Source organism: Pseudophryne corroboree, chromosome 1 (genome assembly GCF_028390025.1).
Source record: "Pseudophryne corroboree isolate aPseCor3 chromosome 1, aPseCor3.hap2, whole genome shotgun sequence".
NCBI classification, from domain to species: domain Eukaryota; kingdom Metazoa; phylum Chordata; class Amphibia; order Anura; family Myobatrachidae; genus Pseudophryne; species Pseudophryne corroboree.
In genome coordinates, this window is record NC_086444.1 from 446,660,228 (window position 1) to 446,682,846 (window position 22,619).

The 22,619-nt window shown below is 41.3% G+C and overlaps 1 pseudogene; it reads right to left on the minus strand.

Moving 5' to 3' along the window:
• Positions 1–1,833: 1,833 nt before the first annotated feature.
• On the minus strand, positions 1,834–22,008 carry LOC134978410 (uncharacterized protein K02A2.6-like; annotated as a pseudogene).
• Between the last annotated feature and the right edge of the window lie 611 nt (positions 22,009–22,619).

Below are 22,619 nucleotides of genomic sequence, written 5' to 3' on the forward strand. Positions count from 1 at the left end.
ATCTTTTTGACGTGCCCCCGACACAAACTAGCATAGAGAAAAGTCTATACGTCGAAGTTCAACCTTTAGCGGCGTTATCCGACACAGCGCCGCTTGAATTTTATATAGCAGCCAGCGGTGAACACTACTACGATCTGAACAACACGCTGTTGTACGTGACATGCAAGATCGTACGAACCGATAACACGCCGATACCGCAAGGTGCGCGGGTCGCACTTATTAATTACCCAATAGCGACTTTATTCAACCAAGTGGATGTAACTTTGGGCGACAGGCTCATATCACAATCCAACAATCTTTACGCATACCGCGCGTACATTGAGACTATATTGAATTACAGCTCGGATGCATTGTCAACAAAACACACAACAGGATTATTTTACAAAGATGCGGATGGTGAATTTAACAACACGGCGCTGGACGGGCCGAATACGGGTTTCAAAAAACGAGCAGGAGCAACAGCGCAGAGTCGCACTGTTGAACTGCTAGGCCCGCTTCACTGCGACCTTTTCCATCAACATAAACTAATTTTAAACGCCCAAAAAGAAAAATTGGATAGAACCTGCTGTGGGCGCAACGTGTGGGTGGCGGTGATGTTACACCGTGGGGTCAAAGTACAAGGTTATTTGGATGAGAGAATCCCTCTCTGTTCTTCTAAAGAGTCCCTCGTCCGGTAAGTTCTCCCTCAAACGATGTTGTATGCGGAGAAAACACAAATTGTACACAAGAGTTCAAAAAGAGAATTTCTCCCAATGCAGATAGTTCAGAGTGATGGTGACTTCTCCCCGGACTCTACGGACTATGGTGTGGTGGAAAAATGTGAAGATATCCGTATGGGTTCACCCTGGTGTTTCAAAGTAGACGTGGCCTCTCACATGTGTGCTTACTTTCATGCAAATGGAAAAGACCTATAAAGGTTTCTTTATAGCCCCCTAAGGGTATTCTTGGTACCGAAAGTGGGTATGCTCCAAACATTCACATGCAAACACTTCTGAAAGGATGCTCACATCTGGGCTTACTTCAGAAGGCGCCGTACTTTCATATAAAGGTATCTTTATCCCAGCAGGCTGGATGGTCGTCCTCATTCACCCCCTTTGTTTCGTATTTAGGCTCGATGTAAAGCACAGAAACGGAGGGATGTATGAGGTTTCAATGCATTTATTGTATAAAATCAACGTGGATCAATAAAAACAAACTCTGAATGGTATACCACAACAAGCAATCTCATAGATGTTTCATCAGCAAGGTCAAAAAGGTGGGAACAAAGATGTTAACCCGGGGTGTCTCACCGTATTCCTGCTGATAGGGATGATTGGAGTGGTACCTCAGATCCTCACATGCTCCAACGCATTTCGACTAATGAGTCTTTTTCAACCTTGAAAAAGACTCAGTCGAAATACGTTGGAGCATGTGAGGATCTGAGGTACCACTCCAATCATCCCTATCAGCAGGAATACGGTGAGACACCCCGGGTTAACATCTTTGTTCCCACCTTTTTGACCTTGCTGATGAAACATCTATGAGATTGCTTGTTGTGGTATACCATTCAGAGTTTGTTTTTATTGATCCACGTTGATTTTATACAATAAATGCATTGAAACCTCATACATCCCTCCGTTTCTGTGCTTTACATCGAGCCTAAATACGAAACAAAGGGGGTGAATGAGGACGACCATCCAGCCTGCTGGGATAAAGATACCTTTATATGAAAGTACGGCGCCTTCTGAAGTAAGCCCAGATGTGAGCATCCTTTCAGAAGTGTTTGCATGTGAATGTTTGGAGCATACCCACTTTCGGTACCAAGAATACCCTTAGGGGGCTATAAAGAAACCTTTATAGGTCTTTTCCATTTGCATGAAAGTAAGCACACATGTGAGAGGCCACGTCTACTTTGAAACACCAGGGTGAACCCATACGGATATCTTCACATTTTTCCACCACACCATAGTCCGTAGAGTCCGGGGAGAAGTCACCATCACTCTGAACTATCTGCATTGGGAGAAATTCTCTTTTTGAACTCTTGTGTACAATTTGTGTTTTCTCCGCATACAACATCGTTTGAGGGAGAAGAACTTACCGGATGAGGGACTCTTTAGAAGAACAGAGAGGGATTCTCTCATTCAAATAACCTTGTACTTTGACCCCACGGTGTAACATCACCGCCACCCACACGTTGCGCCCACAGCAGGTTCTATCCAATTTTTCTTTTTGTGTATTTAATCTGTTACAGGTGTGTGGTGACACATCAGGATAGGACCTTACGCTAGGCAGCATAGAGAGTGCGCAGGAACCTACCTCACCTACCCAGTTTCAATAATTTTAAACGCCGTTGATCTGAAGATTAAACTAACCAGAAACAAAGACGCATTCTGCTTAATGTCATCTGAGGCGGATGCCTTTAAAATACAGATCACAGCTGCATCCCTGTTCGTGAAAAGAGTTCAGGTCTCACCGGCCGTGCGGATTGGGCATGCGCAGGCCCTGTTAAACGGTAACGCGAAATACGCGATTGACCGCGTTGGGATGAAAATCTACAGCGTACCAACAGGCAGTAGAGTATTCAATCTAGAAAATTTATTTTTAGGACAAGTGCCGAAAACAGTTATAGCCGGTTTTGTGGATAACGAATCATTTTCAGGAATCCATAACCGGAACCCCCTGTGCTTTGAACATAAAAATGTAAGTTTTGCGTCCCTTTATCTGGATGGAACGCCGCACCCCGCCAAGCCATTTCAACCCGACTTTGAAAGCGGTAATGCTGTAAGAGAGTATATGTCACTCATACAGATCACAAATAAGCAGAAATCTGACAATGGTATACTGATTGACCGCGAAGAGTACCTCAGGGGCTACACGCTATTTGCTTTTGACCTTCCACTAGAACAGGAGTGTGGAGAACACCTTTCCCTGATAAGAACAGGCAATCTACGTGCCGAATTCCGCTTTGCAGAAGCGTTGGACCGGACAGTCAATGTGATAATATACGCTCTATTTGATAACATCATCGAGATTAATCAAAGGCGCGATGTGCTGTACGATTATCTATAAATGAAATAAACTAACACTACGCTGCTGAAAAAATTAACACATTACAGATAAACTGTATTCTGTACGCCGTGCAAAGCACAAGGCATATTTTTAAAGGAACGTATCCGTGCGATATGTTACCGGTCAGTAAACTGTCGCAATATCCCTGCGCGTTTGTAATCAATACGCATAGCAGCGGGCAGCCGGGTGCGCACTGGTTGGCCGCTTATTTTAACGAACAGCGTGAATGTTACTTTTTTGATTCTTACGGGTTAGCCCCTGACAGCCCCCTATTCCCAAAAGCGATAATACATTTTTTAAACTTGAATTCAAAAAGTGTTTATTACCAAAATAAGCAGTTGCAAAATTTTAACAGTACCGTTTGCAGTCAATATTGCATATACTTTATATTTTACATGTGTAAAAAATACAAATATGTGGATGTACTGGCCCGTTTTAGTGATGACACAAAACGTAATGATTGTTTTGTTTCAAATTTTGTAAGACGACTCCCAAGAAGCCATTGTCTGAGTCATTATGCATATAGATATATACAGAATTGTGTAACTTGTAACCAACGCTGTGCGTGAAGCGTTTTATGTACAACGTGTCATAACTATGGCACGTTGTACATAAAACGTTTCACGCACAACGCTGTGTGTGAAGCGTGTTACGCACAACGTTGTATTGTTTGTGTAACTTGTAATCAACATTCTGTTTGATACGTTTTATGTACAACGCATCATATCTATGATGTTTTTCTAATAAACAACGTTGTTTATTAAACTTTATATCGCGTGCTTGAAATTTCTTCCGTTTACAGCAATAGAAACAAAGAACAAAACGTTGTTTTATAAAGCATAAGCATATTTTATTGATATATGTATATATAACACGGTAAAGAAGCATTTAAAACATTACATAAAATATTATTGACATAAGTTAAACATTGTGGCGCAAAATACCAACACAAAATACAGTGTATAAAAATATTATAAATTAGTTATATGTTATAGTTTCAGCCACTGTGAATCCTGAAATAGATTTACGGATCTTTTCCTAGGCAGTAAGTAACCGTGCGGTGTTGTTAAACCTGGGGGACTTAAAACATTTATTCGACCTTTGTTAAGGGTTTGTAACGACATGGGCGATGTCACAGCGCCATCAGAGTCATCCTGCTTCTCAGCTTTTAATCGTTCTAAACACATTCTATTTGGCGCATTGGCTATGACGGTTGAGGGAATATTCAATTCAGACATTGCCCGCATAAATTCAGGCCACCCATTCGGTATATTACGGATCGACACACCGTTACTTTGCGTGATGCTTCTTATTAAATCTAACATGTTGGAACCAGGCACAGTGACGCCTTTGTACAGAAACTCCCCTTTACTGTTCCAGTCTGTGATGTGTTTAGAGCGTGTCATTTTACTCAATAGTATTTCACAGTTTTTCTTATACCGGTCATTAACACCGCTCAAAAGCTCATGATAAACAGCATCGGGTGCAATAGGCTGTGTCGTATTATTTGATTCATCGACAGATTTTGCAACGGGTGATAAAAGAGCTAAAGTTGACATTTCACTATCAGCCTGTTTACTCAACACCAGGTATCTCTGCAACAACATTGTATATCGCTTTGCTTTTTCATATTCTGATAAATCATTATTCTGTAGTATTTTCACGATCTCTACATCTAGACCATGCGTTGCTGTTTTACGTATGTCGTCGCTGTTATGTAAACGGTCTATCTGATTCTGAGGTACCAGATACATTTTCTCAGCGTACTCCATCAGCGATTAGACAATAGTCCTGTAATTAGTGGTATAGCAAAACCAAGCAGCGAACCGATAAAACCACCCGACTGTTTAACCAGCCTCTTCTTTTTTCCAATGGCACATTTCTTATTACAAAGTGATTTTATAAGCGCTCGCTTCTTTTTAAGGTAGTTCAACTGTCGTTGAGACAGCTGTATTTTACCTTTAAGCGTGTTGAGCGCTATCTCACAAATAGCCGTGACTAAATCGTTTGAAGCGTTGGATAAAATAGCATTTCTTTGGATTGGTGTTGCTTTAATTAACGTTTTTAAAAGCACCCAATTACGTCTTATCCGCCCCGACATGTTCACCGTTGTTAGAATGACAACAAATGACTAAAGGTTGTACGGTTATAGCTTTATAGAACCACGTTTCTTAATGACAAAAGCGACAGGCGTGTCTGGTGGGAATAAGCCGCTTCGTAAACGATAATCGTCAAGAGCGTTGTTTCTTAAATCAACCAGTAAATAACCATAAGGGGCAGCCGTCGCGGATTCATAGGCTTCGAGAAAAAAACGATGTTTCGATGGGTACATTTGTCTAGCCAGAATGCCCACCTGCATTTTATCCCTGGGGTTTTTGAACAGGACCATATATTTTGTGTTTAAATGTATAGTTCTGCTCTTTTTACCTTGACAAAATATGTTTTGGACAAGGTACAGGATACTGAGATTACGATGGTGTACATACTTTGTGAAAGCTTTCTCAACCTCAGAATTATTACTTGCCGCGTCCATCAAATCATCAATCACTGTTAAATTAATCTTATCAGGGGGAAAAAGTTGATCATCGCTAAAAGACTCTGGTAAGCCCTCTATAAAACGCGTACCGGGGTAATCACACAGAAGTTGGTCGTATATAGGCTGCCAACAGGTGTAAAACCAAACAACATTATCAGGAACATGAGTCATATGTGTTGCAGCGTGTTGCAACAGCGTTTTCACAAAATAACTTTTACCCGAATTGGACGGACCCGCTAAAATACATGAGAAAGGGTGCTGAAATCTGGTGTCCATCTTAATAGCCGAACGGCAGTGTTGTGAAGTTGTCCGTAAGAGACCGTTTAGTATAAACACACCTTTGCGTCTTCTGCAAAGTACGCGTCTCTATCTGCCAGCACTTTTTCACACGTACTATACCGGGTTGACGGATCACAACCTTTTTCTGGTCATCGCCTTCGGGATTTAAAGGATAATCTAAGACCAGTTCTTTCAGGCTGTCAAAGTTAACGTGCTGCGCATTATCAACATTGAGCGTTATACCTTTAACTTTTAAACAGGTCTTTCCGTTGTTTAGTCGATAGCCGTATGACTTGGGACCGGCTGAGACAAATTCTGTTATATGGGTGCCTGTGGGTAGTTCACTGGTCAACTCGCCTAAATAATCACCCAATGGCGGGCACCAGTCACCGGGTCTACTGACAAAAATTACAGAATCTGTGTCGTGATAAAGACATCTATCTTGTAATCTATACAGTATTTTGTACAGTTCAACACGTGCATAAGCCGTTGTAAAGATGGCTATAGTTACATTTGAAATTGCGCCCCTGGTGTAATGATCTTTGGCATACTTCCAATTTACCATAACTGTATCATCGTCAACAAAGTCCAAAGCGGACACGTCATAGTACGGTAAGAACGCGTATTCAAAAAGTTTGTCGGGATCGGTCACTAGACACGTATTGGGCATGTTGCTACGTTGACCAAATTTACCCCATAAGGAATTTAAAAACAATTTTGAAATTTGTCTTTTAGCGGGATTGATTTCTATGTGATCGGGTCGTAAAGACACGCCTTCATTTTTTTGATAGGCGTCTATATACTCTTGGCGTTTCTCGGCGTCTGTACACCATTCGGGATAACCAGAGGCCTCTTGTTTATCCCTGAGGTGCGTTTTAATGTAGCCTGAAAACAATTTGTCAGAGCTCTCATCAAAATGCCACACCTCATAGATTTTACACACCATGTACCCCATTTCTACAGCCAAGTTTAGTTCCACGGTACACCATGTACCGATGAGTGCACGTTTTTCTGAATCATGAACGCACGGCTCAGTCTGTCCAGACTCAGCGCATGTGCGACATAATGGAAACATTAACTTGCCACCCATTTTAACCGGCAGAACCGGAAAAAATAGGCCACGAGGCGGGTAAACTTTAACCCTGGCAAAACCAAAATACTTTGTGACATCACCAAAGTCCTTATAAATAATGCGTGGGTGCTGTATAGGATACGTTTTGGTTTTGTTAACATATGGGTACAAGCTGGTGAAATCAAAATAGTGAATTTTTTTCATCACAGCCTGTTTTGTGATACAGGTTTATGGCGTTTGTGCGCCCGCCATAAAGAGCATCACGCGGCTCCAAGGGTTCGGGTAATTCTTTGCCCTTCAGAAAAGCCTGTAGATCCGCATCAGAATCTAGCATAGACTTCCATTCACAACCCCAGATTTCACGTATCTGAAATCCACAACGTTTAAGGTAGTGCAACTTTACCTGCGTCTTGTGGTGTAATTGACCGTAGGTCGTTTTAGTCAGTTTGTTTTTATCATCGGCGTTGTAACAAGCACCACAGCCGTGATAAAAACAACCTTGGAATTCAAATGCAGTGGGTGTTCCGTTAATCACGGCGTAACCATCCAGGCTGTATTTACCAACTTTCTTCTCGCCCCCTTGTAAAGCGTGTCTTATACTCACACCTTCTTTGTGTTCTATGTACATTAACCACTGTATGGCTGGCATTGAGTAACGCTTCTGAGTCTTGTGATAGTTATCACCCGGTACAAGGGCCAGTGTCTTTTCCTGTAAAAATTTACAATGGTACATGGCCATGCATACGGAAGCCAACGTGACTAATTGAAAAGCTTCGATGTGATGTTTAACCACAACCTTTTTTTTTTTCTTTGTTATTAGAAATTCCTGTTCTGTCATGGCTATAACAGCCGATCTGAAAGCATCACAAGCTTTTTGTAATATTTTCACATCTTCTTTACAATATCGTACGAGCTCTTTTTGAAAGTTAAACGGTTTGTGTACATGCTGTTTATACCAGGCTGTAAACTCAGATAATTCATCAGGCATCATGTATTGTGGACCAAAATACTCTATTGATGGCATAGCGCCTATGTAATTTTGGTTATCAGCTGTGTTAAAAAAAATGTGGGAAATAACCTTTGGTACCATCAAACCCCATCGCCTTTGGTAACTTGCTAAGCCGCATGGGTAAAAAATTTAAAGAGTCGATAAATCTTATCTTCAAATCTTTTACCGTGATGCACATTATGTTGCCGCCTCTAGATAATAATTCCATCTTTAATTTCTCCTTAATCAGCTGGCGCAGCACAAAATACGCATCATAGCGACCTGCATTATGGGCTATGAATGTGTAATGCTCAAATTTTGGTTTCATGAACGTCTTTACAAAGTCTTCGATACACGCAACACCCTTAAACTCCCAGTCTTTCTCCCCCGTTAATGTTAAAGCGTAACAGTAGTTTGGTATGTGCACACCTGTCTCCTGCATACACTCAAAATCATAAAAGATGTATTTCTTTGTGGGCTCTTCCGGCTTGATGGTTTGTATATAGCACAAATGGTTCGAAAACCCATCAACGAACACCTTACAAATGGGGCACTTTAGGCCTCGGCAGTTATGATCTGTTCGCCTGTAGAGACAACACTTGTCACAATATACATGTTCAAGACAGGATATTTTGTGATCAAGAGCTAAAGCTTTGTGTAGCTCTAAACACTCGTTTGATCGACAAAATACCCTACACACCGAACACCTTAAAGCCGTCACACCATCGTCAATACAATCCGGCCTGTGACAAGCCTTACAAAAGAAAAGACAATCGTGATTATTTCTATGATGGTAAGCGCTATGACAACGGATGCAATAATATCGGGCTCCAAGAAACGCTTTGATATCGAGTATCCCATAAAAGTGACAATCGTGATATAGCACAAACAGCGTGTCTTTGTAACGGCTGTCCGTACTGTAGTATTTCCAATCCCCTTGACTGTAATAGAGGAGATTGATCGAAACATTTAAATAATTTTCAAAAATTGCAACATCGCTAAAGCTGACCGCTTTATCAAGCGGCAGATTCAAAGCTTTATGTAGTTGGATCGCTCTCTCCTGTATTACATGATCATTGGCATTGTTACCTTTATCCAGAAGTTTACAGACGCTAGCGGCCAAACACAGGTTATTACCTATGCGTCTGAAGTCATAGAGATATCTCTTTCTTTTATTTATTATTAAACTTTGGGGCAGGCGTTGTAAACTCCTACCAGTCAAACCAGATCCTGATCTGTTCATAAAAATACTTATCACAAATCTTAAGCCTGTGGATAATAAGAATTCAGCGTTACTTTGAAGCGTGTTTGTAATCTGATTCAAAAAACTGGCAGCGTCTAATGTTTCTTGCGGCTTACGATGCGAATAGATGGCGTTGTGTAACCCACCCCCCTCCAATCTAAGCTGAACGCGGTCGGCAGGATCCACGCCCGCAAGGACGCCATCGAGCATGGCCTGTATAGCCGTATGAATGGCTCGAACCCCCTCTACAAATGATGTAACCCTGTCCAAATTAACAAACCGATAGTGATTGTGGTACTCAACGGCTCTGAAATACGGTCGTTGTCGTTCATAACAGTTAATCGCCTCCAAGTATACATGTTGCCGACCTTCGTCATTACCGGGTGACTCGACACTGCCTGCATCATCATATATGGGGCTTGCAATGCGCTCAATATTGTCAGTCTGTGATTCGTCATTCGGTAATGCTTGGGGTGGCGATTGATCTAAATCTACATACATCGCACTCTGCTTCCCGCCTACAACATGTTCCCTGTGCCGCTTGCGCTTTCTCAATCTGGTTAATGTTGTTACAGCCTGTTTCACCTTTGCACGTCGGAATAACTGTGAGATCTTGTATGTTAAACAAGGTTTAATTCGTGTTTTTTTTTTACAGGCATTTAAATTTAAAACACGTTTCAAACCATTGCCTAGCATGCCTAGTCACAACTCAGTTTCATTTATTTCTGCAAAATGATGTATGCTGGCTTTAATAAATTCAGTTGTCAGAACCGACCGATCTATGTATTTTGACATGACATTCATATACGTCTCAACAACTTCTTTAACAATGTCTTGTTTACATTTACTACCGTGGCTCACACCTTTAATGTGTTTTAACAAATATCCGGCTTTTACGCCCATGTTCTCAACATCTTCCCGTATCTTACCCAACAACGCGTAAAATTGTATTTCAGCGTCTTGGCCTAATTGTTCTGAATTTTGACATTCATCAACTATGTCGGGCTCTATCCCTCGCGCCGGTGCACAAGCATCAGCCGATGCGTGTACCATGGCTGTCGTTGTAAAAATATTGGGCATTGATGTTTCACAATCAACCGTTGTAGTATTACCAGGTATTCCTGCAACGGCTGATAATACTTCATCAGAACTATTCTGCGGTTCTTGTGTCGTTGACTCTACACAGTTTGTAATAAGCTCTTGCCCATTTATGTCATCAATATCTGATATCACAGGATTACCAGCTATGTGCCTTGTTTCAGAGCAATCCTGTGTATCGGGAATAGTGATGACATCGGATTGCGACAATTGCTTAACATTACTTCTTGAGTTAATATTTGATAACAAACCAATGCCTGCTATGTGCCTTGTTTCTGTTTCAGAACAAACCTGTGTATCTGGAATTGTGATTACCGCTGATTGCTGCAATTGCTTAACATTACTTCTTGAGAGACGCGATGCCCTCTTAACCTTTACAGTCTTTGTATTACCAGCGACATCCCGGTCTGCAGTGTTAAACGCTGTGTGTTTTGATGTTACAGCAACATCATTACTTACGCATGATACAGTTTGTAACGCGATCCTTCTCCGTTGCGGCTTATCATTTTCGGAATATGACAATTTTCTTTTCAGATCTGTAAATGCTGAATTATGACTTCTCTCATTCGTTCTTGGTCGAGCCGGCCTTCGTTTGTTCGGGTTGATACAACCGTTATGCACCACCATAACCGATGACCTAGCAACGTCCTTTAGGCTGTTATGTACAATTGACGGCGTTACGAATTGATGGTTCTCCGTTTCAGCGGCTGCTGTGCGTTTTGATGTTTTCCCGCTTGTACTAGGCCTGTGTATTTGCGCGACGGTATCATGGCCTGCTGGTATCGTAGGATCATATCGCCTTGCTACAGCATCATCTGTAATACATATATTATAAAATAAATATAAACGCCGATGCACGTAAATCAGCATTTAAATCACAGCATAACAATATACCATATAACAGTGTTTGATTACACACCAGCTGTTGCGAAATGATGGTTCCCCGTTTCAGCGGCGGTTGTGCGTTTTGATGTTTTCCCGCTTGTACTAGGCCTGTGTATTTGCGCGACGGTATCACGGTCTGTTGGTATCGTAGGATCATATCGCCTTGCTACCGCATCATCTGTAATACATATATTATAAAATAAATATAAACGCCGATGCACGTAAATCAGCATTTAAATCACAGCATAACAATATACCATATAACAGTGTTTGATTACACACCTGCTTTATATTCGAATGTTTTAGCCCGACCCCCTGTCGCGTGGGGGGAAAACGGTCGCTCATCAACAACATTGCTGGTCTGTATAGCAGCGTTGTGACAATATTCAGGTTTGTTCAATATGTCCCGTAGAATACCGTCAGCCATCGCATCATCCATTTTTGTGGAATCTTTAGCCGGTGAAAAAATGAAAAAATAAATATTACATACGGTATAAAATTAGAATAACATGAAAAAGAGATGCATTATTGAGAATATAAAGTGTGTACAGTTGACAACAAATCAGCACAACTGTACAAGGTTTATTTTTAATTCTTTAGCCGTGGAAAAATAAATAAATAAATAAAACTAATAATAAAAAATAAATAAATAAAAAATAAATAAAAATATCATGTTACTCACAGGCTGGAGCCAATTCCAAAATATTAGTAAAATCGGGTATAATGCTGAAATCTAAACCAAATGGGCTATCTTCAACCGAATCGAAATTCTCTGTATTTGTGATTACTGTCAAATCGGGGGAAATAAAAATGAGAAAATAATAATTATTTAATAATTACTATTTAATAATTACTTATCAATGTATCCAGACTGTTGTACGTTCATACTATTTAAACTTTTAAAAATAAGTAAAAATGAACAAATTGTAGACCTTGACTATAATTTCATACTATTTAAACTTTAAATATAAATAAAAACGTGTCAATGGCATTTATAGACATAGCTTACCATGGGTCGTTTGATAACTTGGCAAATCATCATCATCAGAACCGGATCTACACATGAAAGCATCTTTGCTGTTGATGTTCTGCATTGTCTGTCTCTGAACCAATAATGAAAATGAGATACGATTAATATCTGTCAAACGATTTAGATGAAATACTGTGTCGGTGCATTCCCAAAATGAACCACTAGATGACGCTATTACCACATATTTAAATAACCTTCAGGCAGTCACATTAATTAAAAGCCAAAAGAAATGCCTGGTGCTCGACACATATTCAAACAACCTTCAGGCAATCATATTAATTAAAAACCAAAATAAATGACTGTTGTTCGTGTGATCAACTAGCCTGCGCGTTTTATCATACACAATATTAATTAATTTAATCAATACTAATCGGCTCCCAATGGTACTTACTAACAATACTATGCGGCTCCCAATGGTACTTACTAAATAACAATTGTAGATTAAATTGCAGAAATGATATATGAAATGTTAGGCAGCGCTTCCTAACATTTCATATATCATTTCTGCACTTTACACACATTAATTCACAGCTATATTTGTAAAATAAAAATGTCGGTGCATTCCTAAAATGAACCACTAGATGGCGCTATTACCACATATTTAAATAACCTTCAGGCAGTCACATTAATTAAAAGCCAAAAGAAATGCCTGGTGCTCGACACATATTTAAACAACCTTCAGGCAATCATATTAATTAAAAACCAAAATAAATGACTGTTGTTCGTGTGATCAACTAGCCTGCGCGTTTTATCATACACAATATTAATTAATTTAATCAATACTAATCGGCTCCCAATGGTACTTACTAACAATACTAAGCGGCTCCCAATGGTACTTACTAAATAACAATTGTAGATTAAAGTGCAGAAATGATATATGAAATTTTAGGAAGCGCTTCCTAACATTTCATATACCATTTCTGCACTTTACACACATTAATTCACAGCTATATTTGTAAAATAAAAATGTCGGTGCATTCCTAAAATGAACCACTAGATGGCGCTATTACCACATATTTAAACAACCTTCAGTGGGTGACAATTATACTTATTTCACAGCCATATTTGTAAAATAAAAAAATATAACATGCTAGATCCATAATGATAATAATAATAATAATAAATAATAATAATAATAATAATAACACTTGCCATAATGTCTTCACGTGTGTATAGCGATGCAAGTTCGTTTGAAATTTCTTCTCAGTGCTCTGTCCCACTTCAGTGCTGTGTCCTATTCTTATAGCCATGGCTGTGAGCCATATGGCCCCCACCAACCTGTGGCATGCCGTCCCACATTTCCAAGATGCTGGGGCGGGGTTTTTAAACATATAATCTTTGGTTTATACATTAGTAAATGTAATCATGATTTTCAGTTACAATAAAGATATAATCTGTTAGCGGTACCTTACATGCCATACTCAGCACTTCAAACACATACCAAATACTTATATATGCATATATATATATATATATATATATACAGAAAAAACAATTCCTGAGTGCTCTAAAGTGCTTGTATAGATTGAATGGCTGTCCTTCCAAATTTAGAATAAAATTATTTAATAACAAAAATAATTCATAAAAAGCATTATACAGAAGTACTTATGAACTAATGTACATGAATACAAATTATTTTATGATTCCATAAATATCCATGTGTGTATAATGTGTACATGTAACATAAATGCATTCTGTGCTTAGATTTAGGACTCATCACCATGATATCTCATTATGATATCTAATTAATCCAAAATACGGAAAATGGGTTTTTAAACATATAATCTTTGGTTTATACATTAGTAAATGTAATCATGCTTTTCAGTTACAATAAAGATACAGAAAAAAACAATTCCTGAGTGCTCTAAAGTGCTTGTATAGATTGAATGGCTGTCCTTCCAAATTTAGAATAAAATTATTTAATAACAAAAATAATTCATAAAAAGCATTATACAGAAGTACTTATGAACTAATGTACATGAATATAAATTATTTTATGATTCCATAAATATCCATGTGTGTATAATGTGTACATGTAACATAAATGCATTCTGTGCTTAGATTTAGGACTCATCACCATGATATCTCATTATGATATCTAATTAATCCAAAATACGGAAAATCCGATTTGAGTCAACACATTCCGTACATCTAAGAAAAATTAGATCTGTGGGTTTTCAAAAATGTGCTGTCATCATTTATCACTCACGGCCATTAAAAGCAATATGTTTTTAAATTAGTGTCATGTGTGACGCTTCCGTACATCTAAGAAAAATTAGATCTGTGGGTTTTTTAAAATGTGCTGTCATCATTTATCACTCATGGCCATTAAAAGCAATATGTTTTTAAATTAGTGCCATGTGTGATGCTTCCGTACATCTAAGAAAATGGACATGGTCATTAGTCATTATGCCTTTACAAACTGCACCATGTGTACCAAGCGTGATGTTTAAATTGTTGGAATGTGTGAACTATAACAAAGTAATGCTTGAAAGTGTACAGACTAGTCATGTCAAAATAGTGAATTTTTTTCATCACAAACTGTTTTGTGATCTTTATTGTGCATTCTGCGCCTGGTGTTGCGTGACACTCTGCGACTGTTGTTACGCGACAATTTTTAATACGGTTTAATATCGAACACTATAAATTTATATAAAATTTTATCTAAAATTTTATATTAAAGCGATATAAAACACTATAATTTAATATTAAAGGGGGTGGAGCCTAGGAGCAAGGGGGTGTGTCACCTGTCAGTTTGACAGAAAGGTTGTCTTTATCTACTGCTGGAGTTAGCCTTAAAAAAATAAATGAGCACACTTTGTACCACACCAAAGCTTTTCCTACGGTGTTAATGCTTTTTCTAATGGTTAGTATTGAGAGCTTAAAGAGTCATGCAATAAGCACATGTATAAACTTCCATATAAGAGGTCAGTACCCAGCAGATATAGTTAAAAGCACCCTGCCATGCAGTCACTGACAATGTCTCTCCAAATGATGATGTAGACAAGCAGCTGTATTGAGAGCTCAAAGTTCATGCAATAAGCACATGCATACACTCCAATGTAGGGTTAATAACCAGCAGAGATTTATAGAAAGCACCATTCACTGCAGTCACTGACAATAACTCTCCCAGTGATGTAATAATCAAACAGCTGTATTTAAAAGCTCAAAATTCATGCAATATGCACATGCAGAGACTCCAGCAGACAGGGTCAGACGACAGCAGATATATTAGAAAACATTTTGCAGTGTATTCATTAACAATACCTCTCCCAGTGTTATCTTTCAACAAGCAGCTTTTACCCTAAGCTTGTCTCACTGGTAGGTATTTCTGCTAGCTCCTTCCTCCAAGCATTAGGGTCTGCTAATGATAGCTGTGGCCGGCCGGCCGGCTCCGGAGTTTTTGACACAGGCAGAGAATGCTGCAGTGTCTGCACTAGTGTCCTGTCCTGTCCCAAACGCATTTCTCCACCTCCAAGAGGGTGTCGGCAGCTTCCTCAAATCCCCGAGATTAGCTGCTCTGACTTAATCAGTGATGGCGCCAGGTGTATAAATTCTGTTTCTGTGATCTAATGGCCTGCAGCGCTCCTGTGTGTCTGCAGCATAGGGGGCAGCCATGTTGGAGACCAAGTGCAGCACCAATGGGCTTCTATGTGTGAGTGTCAGCCAATCCTGTTTCCTTGTGTGCCAGTGCTTTGTTGTAGTTACTCTGTACCCTAGCTCTGTGCTCCCACAGATTGTTCTGTGCATCTCCAGGTATTCTGGTTCCAGCTCTGCTCTCCGAGTTGCCTGCCGTCTCTCGCTGCTTAGTACCCGTCAGCCCTCCAGAGCGTGGTCACGGTTAACCGCTCACCCAACGGTACCTTCGGATTCTCCAGAGCCCCGTGGTGGTCGCCAGCTTCTTCTAGTGTCACAGTTCTTCATTCACGTCTTCGCATCATCCAGTGGACATTCTTCACAGTTCTTCATTCACATCTTCGTATCATCCAGTGGCCATTTTTCACAGTTCCTCATTCACGTCGTCACATCCTCCAGGATGGACAGTCTTCACAGTTCTTCATTCACGTCTTTGCATCATCCAGTGGACATTCTTCACAGTTCTTCATTCACGTCTCCGCATCATCCAGTGCACAGTCTACACAGTTCTTCGTTCACGTCTTTCACCATCCAGCAAACAATTCTTCACAGTTCTTCATTCACGTTTTCGTATCATTCAGTGGACATTCTTTACAGTTCTTCATTCACGTCTTCACATCATCCAGTATCCAATTCTTCACAGTTCTTCATTCACGCTTCCACCTCATCCAGCAAACTTCTTCAGTGTTCCTCAGCCACGTCTCCTCATCCTCAAACAAACAATCCCTCTCTGTGTTCTTCAACTTCGTTCTTCAGGAGTCAGGTAACCTCAGACTCGACAACCTAGAACTTGTTAATCACTGACTTTTGGTCAGCTACATTAAGATCTGTTGTCATTAATAAAGTATATGAAAAGGAATTATCTTCATCCTCCTTGTTTCCTGTATACAGGAGCATCTACTCCATTGATTGGTCTGAGTCCAACGGATTCACAAAAACAGCCTGTCTTGACAGTGTGGTTAGTTCTCCAAAACAACCTTCATGCTGCGTTCCTTAAAAAATTGTGTGCAAGTGTACCTAGAAGAATTGATGCTGTTTTGAAGGAAAAGGATGGTCACACCAAATATTGGGCCTAATTTAGAACTGATCATAGTAGCAAATTTGTTAGCAGATGGGCAAAACCATGGGGTCATTCCAAGTTGATCGCTAGATAAAAATGTTCGCTGCGCAATGATTAAGTGAAAAAGCGGCACTTCTACGCATGCGTATGCGGCGCAATGCGCACACGCGATGTACTTTCACAACGGCCAATGCAGTTTCACACAAGGTCTAGCGAAGTTTTTCAGTCGCACTGCTGACCGCAGAGTGATTGACATGAAGTGGGCTTTTCTGGGTGTCAAGTCAACTGACCATTTTCAGGGAGTGTTTGAAAAAACGCAGGTGTGCCAGGAAAAATGCAGGTGTGCCAGGAAAAATGCAGGCGTGGCTGGGCGAACGCAGGGCGTGTTTGTGACGTCAAATATGGACTGAACACTCTGAAGTGATCGCAAAATGGAGTAGGTCGGGGGCTACTCTGAAACTGCATTATTTTTTTTTGTAGTCGCTCTGCGATCCTTTCGTTCGCACTTCTGCTAAGCTAAAATACACTCCCAGAGGGCAGCGGCTTAGCGTTTGCACGACTGCTATAAACTGCTAGCGAGCGATCAACTCGGAATGACCCCCCATGTGCACTGCGGGTGGGGGGGGGCTGATATAACATGTGCAGAGAGAGTTAGATTTGGGTGGTTTATATTGTTTCTGTGCAGGGTAAATACTTGCCGCTTTATTTTTACACTGCAATTTAGATTTCAGTTTGAACACTCTCCACACAAATCTAATCTCTCTGCACAGGTTATATCTGCCAATGCCCCCCCCCCTCCTCCCCCAACCCCCCTCCTCCTGTTAAATCTGATACTTATATTTCAATAAGAGTTTTTTATGTAACCAGGACACAGGGAGTGTTGCATGCTTCTTTACTGGAGAAATACAGGAAACCAAAGAACACAGAAATAGATTCATACACCAACTAATACAAATACAAAATAAGATCCGTTGTAACCTTCCACCAGAACACATATACAGCAATGGGAACTATATACACCACACTCCTCCCAACTTAGATAAATGCAGACATGAAAATGTTAGCACTAAGCAATGTATATGTTACCCCAGAAGGCTACAAATCAAGCCTTTGAGGTGCCTTACGAACTCTGTCTGGATACCGATGTTTAACTCCCAGAGTGACTGGCTGCTCCACAGAAATCACACTAGAAGGTTCAGGATCGGTTGTTACTAAGGGAACCTCATGCTCAGGTGACTCCATAACAGGTTTGGGAACAGTCTCTGTATCTGACCCAGAGGGGTACATTTCCTCCACAGTGTCAGGAACTGTCTCTGTATCAGTTCCAGAGGGGTATACATAAACCCCCACATCACTGGCTTGGCTACCAGCTGTCGACGTACAGTCAGTTTGTCTCCCAGCCTCAATGATTTGATCAATGTGGCGACGCCACAATTCTCCTCCAACTTCAATCACGTACATCAGAGGGACGGATTTGGAAGAAACTATTCCCGGTTGCCATTTGTCTCCTCTATAATCACGGACCAGAACCTCTTGGCCAATGTGGAAGAACCGAGTAGGTGTCTGATAAACTGATTGAAACTGTTTGTTATGTACCTTCCGCCTTACATACGGTTTTATCAAGTCCCACTGAGACCGTAGGTTCCGTTGCATAAATAGCACCGCAGGAGGCTGACCGGTAGTGGAGTGCACAGTCCTACGATATATAAACAAGAAGTTGTCAATCTTTTGTTGCAAAGGTAGATGTTCATGGTGCATGGACTTGATAGCTTTTTTGAATGTTTGGACAAATCTCTCAGCCAAACCGTTAGTGGCTGGATGGTGTGGAGCTGATGTAAAATGTTTAATTCCATTGTCTTGCATGAACTTTTTGAATTCCATGGACACAAACTGTGGCCCATTGTTACTGCACACTTGCTCCGGTAGACCATTTCTAGCAAAGATGGTTCACAGCACAGCAATTGTTTTCTCAGAAGTAGTGGATTTCATCTTTATTACCTCTGGCCATTTTGAATGAGCGTCCACTGCAATAAGAAACATACAATCCATGAATGGACCAGCAAAGTCAATATGTACCCGCTGCCATGGAGATGAAGGCCATTCCCAGGGGTGTAACGGGGCTAAAGGTGGTACATTTTGAACTCTTTGACATCCTTCACACCCTTTTGTCAAAGTTTCAATTTGACCATCGATTACTGGCCACCACACATAGCTTCTAGCAAGATTCTTCATTTTTACTGTGCCTAGGTGACTCTCATGCAAATTTTCCAAAACTCTGTTTCGCAGTTTAGGTGGTATTACCACTCGGGACCCACACAATAGAGTTCATTGACAGACAGAAAGCTGATCTCCCCTGCCCGAAAACCCGTAAAATTGAGCATCGCCATGTTTAGGCCAACCTTTGAGAGTTAAGTCCATTACTTTTGATAGTACCGGGTCTTTCCTTGTTTCCCGATTGATCGTGGCATTGGTAATAGGTAGCTGTGCCATCAACATATTGTGACACACTTCCAGGGGGTCTCCATCACTGTCCTCCTCACTTTGGGGCAAGGGAGAATGCGATAGACCATCAGCATTGCCATGTACTTTTGTTCCTTAAACTCGATGTCGTATGTATGAGCACCCAAGAATAATGACCAACGTTGAAGCCGAGCTGCAGTCATGGCTGGGACTCCCTTGTGGGGGTTAAAAATTGATACCAGTGGTTGATGATCCATAATTAATGTAAACCTTTGCCCATACAAAAATTGATGAAATTTCTTCACTCCCCATACTAAACTTAAGGCCTCTTGGTCAATTTGCGCACAATTCTTCTCTGCCACTGTCAAAGACCGTGAAGCAAATGCTATTGGCTTCTTGCTACCATCTCTCAGTTGATGTGATAACACTGCTCCAATGCCGTATGGTGACGCATCACACGCCAGCCTGATGGGTAGTTTCGGATCAAAATGAGTAAGGACTTTATCAGATGTAATCAATCTTTTTGTTTCTGAGAATGCTTTATCACAGTCTTTTGTCCATTTCCATTGTGCATTTTTCTGTAGTAGTGCATTTAGCGGGTGTATTACTGTGGAGAGGTCTGGTAAGAACTTGTGAAAATAATTAACTAGGCCCAGGTAAGATCTCAGTTGTGACACAGACTGTGGCTGGGGTGCCTGTAGTACTGCCTCAATTTTATCATTTGATTTGTGCAGGCCTTCTCTATCAATCACATGTCCACAATGGGTGGTCTTCAGTATGCCGGCGGTCGGGCTCCCGGCGACCAGCATACCGGCGCCGGGAGCCCGACAGCCGGCATACCGACACTTATTCTCCCTCGTGGGGGTCCACGACCTCCCTGGAGCGAGAATAAAATAGTGTGGCGCGCGTAGCGCGCCACCGTGCCCGTAGCGTGGTGAGCGCAGTGAGCCCACAAGGGGCTCATTTGCGCTTGCCACACTGTCGGTAAGACGGCGGTCGGGCTCCTGGCGCCGGTATGCTGGTATTTTTATTTTATTTACTAATCTTTATTTACTTTGAGTCCATATTCCTGTAGTCGGGTTAATACTTTTTCCAAATTATTTAAATGGTCCACATCATCTTTGCCTGTTACAATTATATCATCCAGGTAACATTGCGTACCTGGTATTCCTTGTAGGACTTGATCCATTGCTCTCTGCCATAATGCTGAGACAGAAGAAAGTCCAAACACAAGACGGTTATATTGTAATAAACCTTTGTGAGTATTGATGGTTAAATATTTCTTAGATGCCTCCTCAATTTCCATTTGCAAGTACGCTTGAGCTAGGTCAATTTTGGAGAAGCGGTCGCCCCCTGAGAGAGCTGCAAAGATGTCCTCTATTTTAGGCAAAGGATACTGCACAGTCCGTAGTACTGGATTAATTGCCAATTTGAAATCTCCGCAAATGCGGGTACTTCCCATTTTGTCTTTCTTTACTATCGGAACTATGGGAGTAGCCCATTCACTCCATTCCACTGGGGAGAGTATACCAGAGTCTTCCAGTTTCCGTAGTTCCTCCTCAACCGCTGGTCGGATGGCATAAGGTACTGTGCGAGCTTTACAAAACTTTGGAACGGCATGTGGATCCAACTCTATACTGGCCTTAATGTCCTTTAACGTGCCTATCCCTGGTTGGAAAATGGGTTGTGCGGCAGCTAACAATTTAGAAAGTTCCTTAATAGCCGCGTCATTGTTGGATACATCAGATGCAGTAGATCAGAGGTTCTCAAACTCGGTCCTCGGGGGCACACACAGTGCATGTTTTGCAGGTCTCCTCACAGAATCGCAAGTGAAATAATTAGCTCCACCTGTGGACCTTTTAAAATGTGTCAGTGAGTAATTAATACACCTGTGCACCTGCTGGGTTACCTGCAAAACATGCATTGTGTGTGCCCCCGAGGACCGAGTTTGAGAAACTCTGCAGTAGATTGTAGCCTGTGAATGGAATGCCAATCAAGTTGGATTTTCCTTATCCATTCGCAGCCCAATAATGGCGGTCCACCATGTGGAAGTATGTACAAATACAGCTTATGGGTATTGCCTTTGTATTTCACATAAACTTTTATTTTTCCCAATGGGGACACCAGTTCACCCGTATACAGTATGTGCAGAGTGTTACGGATGTTTTCTTTAAAGGATTAGCAGCAAACAGGCATTTGTAATCACTTGCATTTAGCACTGACAGAGCAGAGCCTGTGTCTTAGGCCGTGTACACACGGTGAGATTCGGACTTATCCGATTCTCACTGTGCGATGGGGGGCCGGGTCGGCACTTAGCCAGTATCGCAAGCACATAATGAGTGTGCTTGCGATCCTGGTTCTGTGCGATTTTGGCTAAGTGTCAATCCTGACTATCTCTTCTATAGAGATAGTCAGGATTGACTTGCCTGCACAGCCTATTTTTTCGGCCGATGCCGACCGCGCGGGGCCGCGCATCGGCATCGGATCGGGATCGCAAGGTGACTGTCACCTTGCGATCTGCACTATCTTTTCTTCCGATTCTGACTATATAGTCAGAATCGGAAGAAAAGATCTTACCGTGTGTACACACCTTAACTCCATTTTTAAGTCAATACCTGCTACTTCCAAAGTGACCCAAATCACGTGATGCTCTTTTGCCGTCATAGAATGCATCTCTAGGCTGCATAACCCTTTTTCTGTACCAGTACTATCAGTAGAGTCTGATTCATTGTTGGCTACTTTATGTACCTGGGATGTTGTATATTTTCTCCCGGGAACTTTGGATACTTGCGAGCGGTTTGGTGTTTTCCCCGACTGGCACACACTTTCAATATGGCCTCTTTTCTTACATTTATTACACACTTTGTATTTAAACCAGCACTGACTGGCATCATGTGAGGACTTCCCACAGCAAACACAGGACTGTCTCTGATACCAATAAACTGGATTGGGAGTACATTCTGGTGCCTTTTGCTGCAATTCTGATGCATCCCTGGTTGCAGTCTCCAGTGAAATAGCTATGGCCAGTGCTCGCTCTAAAGGTGTGTACACACGGTAAGATATTTTCTTCCGATTCTGACTATATAGTCAGAATCGGAAGAAAAGATAGTGCAGATCGCAAGGTGACAGTCACCTTGCGATCCCGATCCGATGCCGATGCGCGGCCCCGCGCGGTCGGCATCGGCAGAAAAAATAGGCTGTGCAGGCAAGTCAATCCTGGCTATCTCTATAGAAGAGATAGTCAGGATTGACATCGCACATAGCCAGCATCGCAAGCACACTCA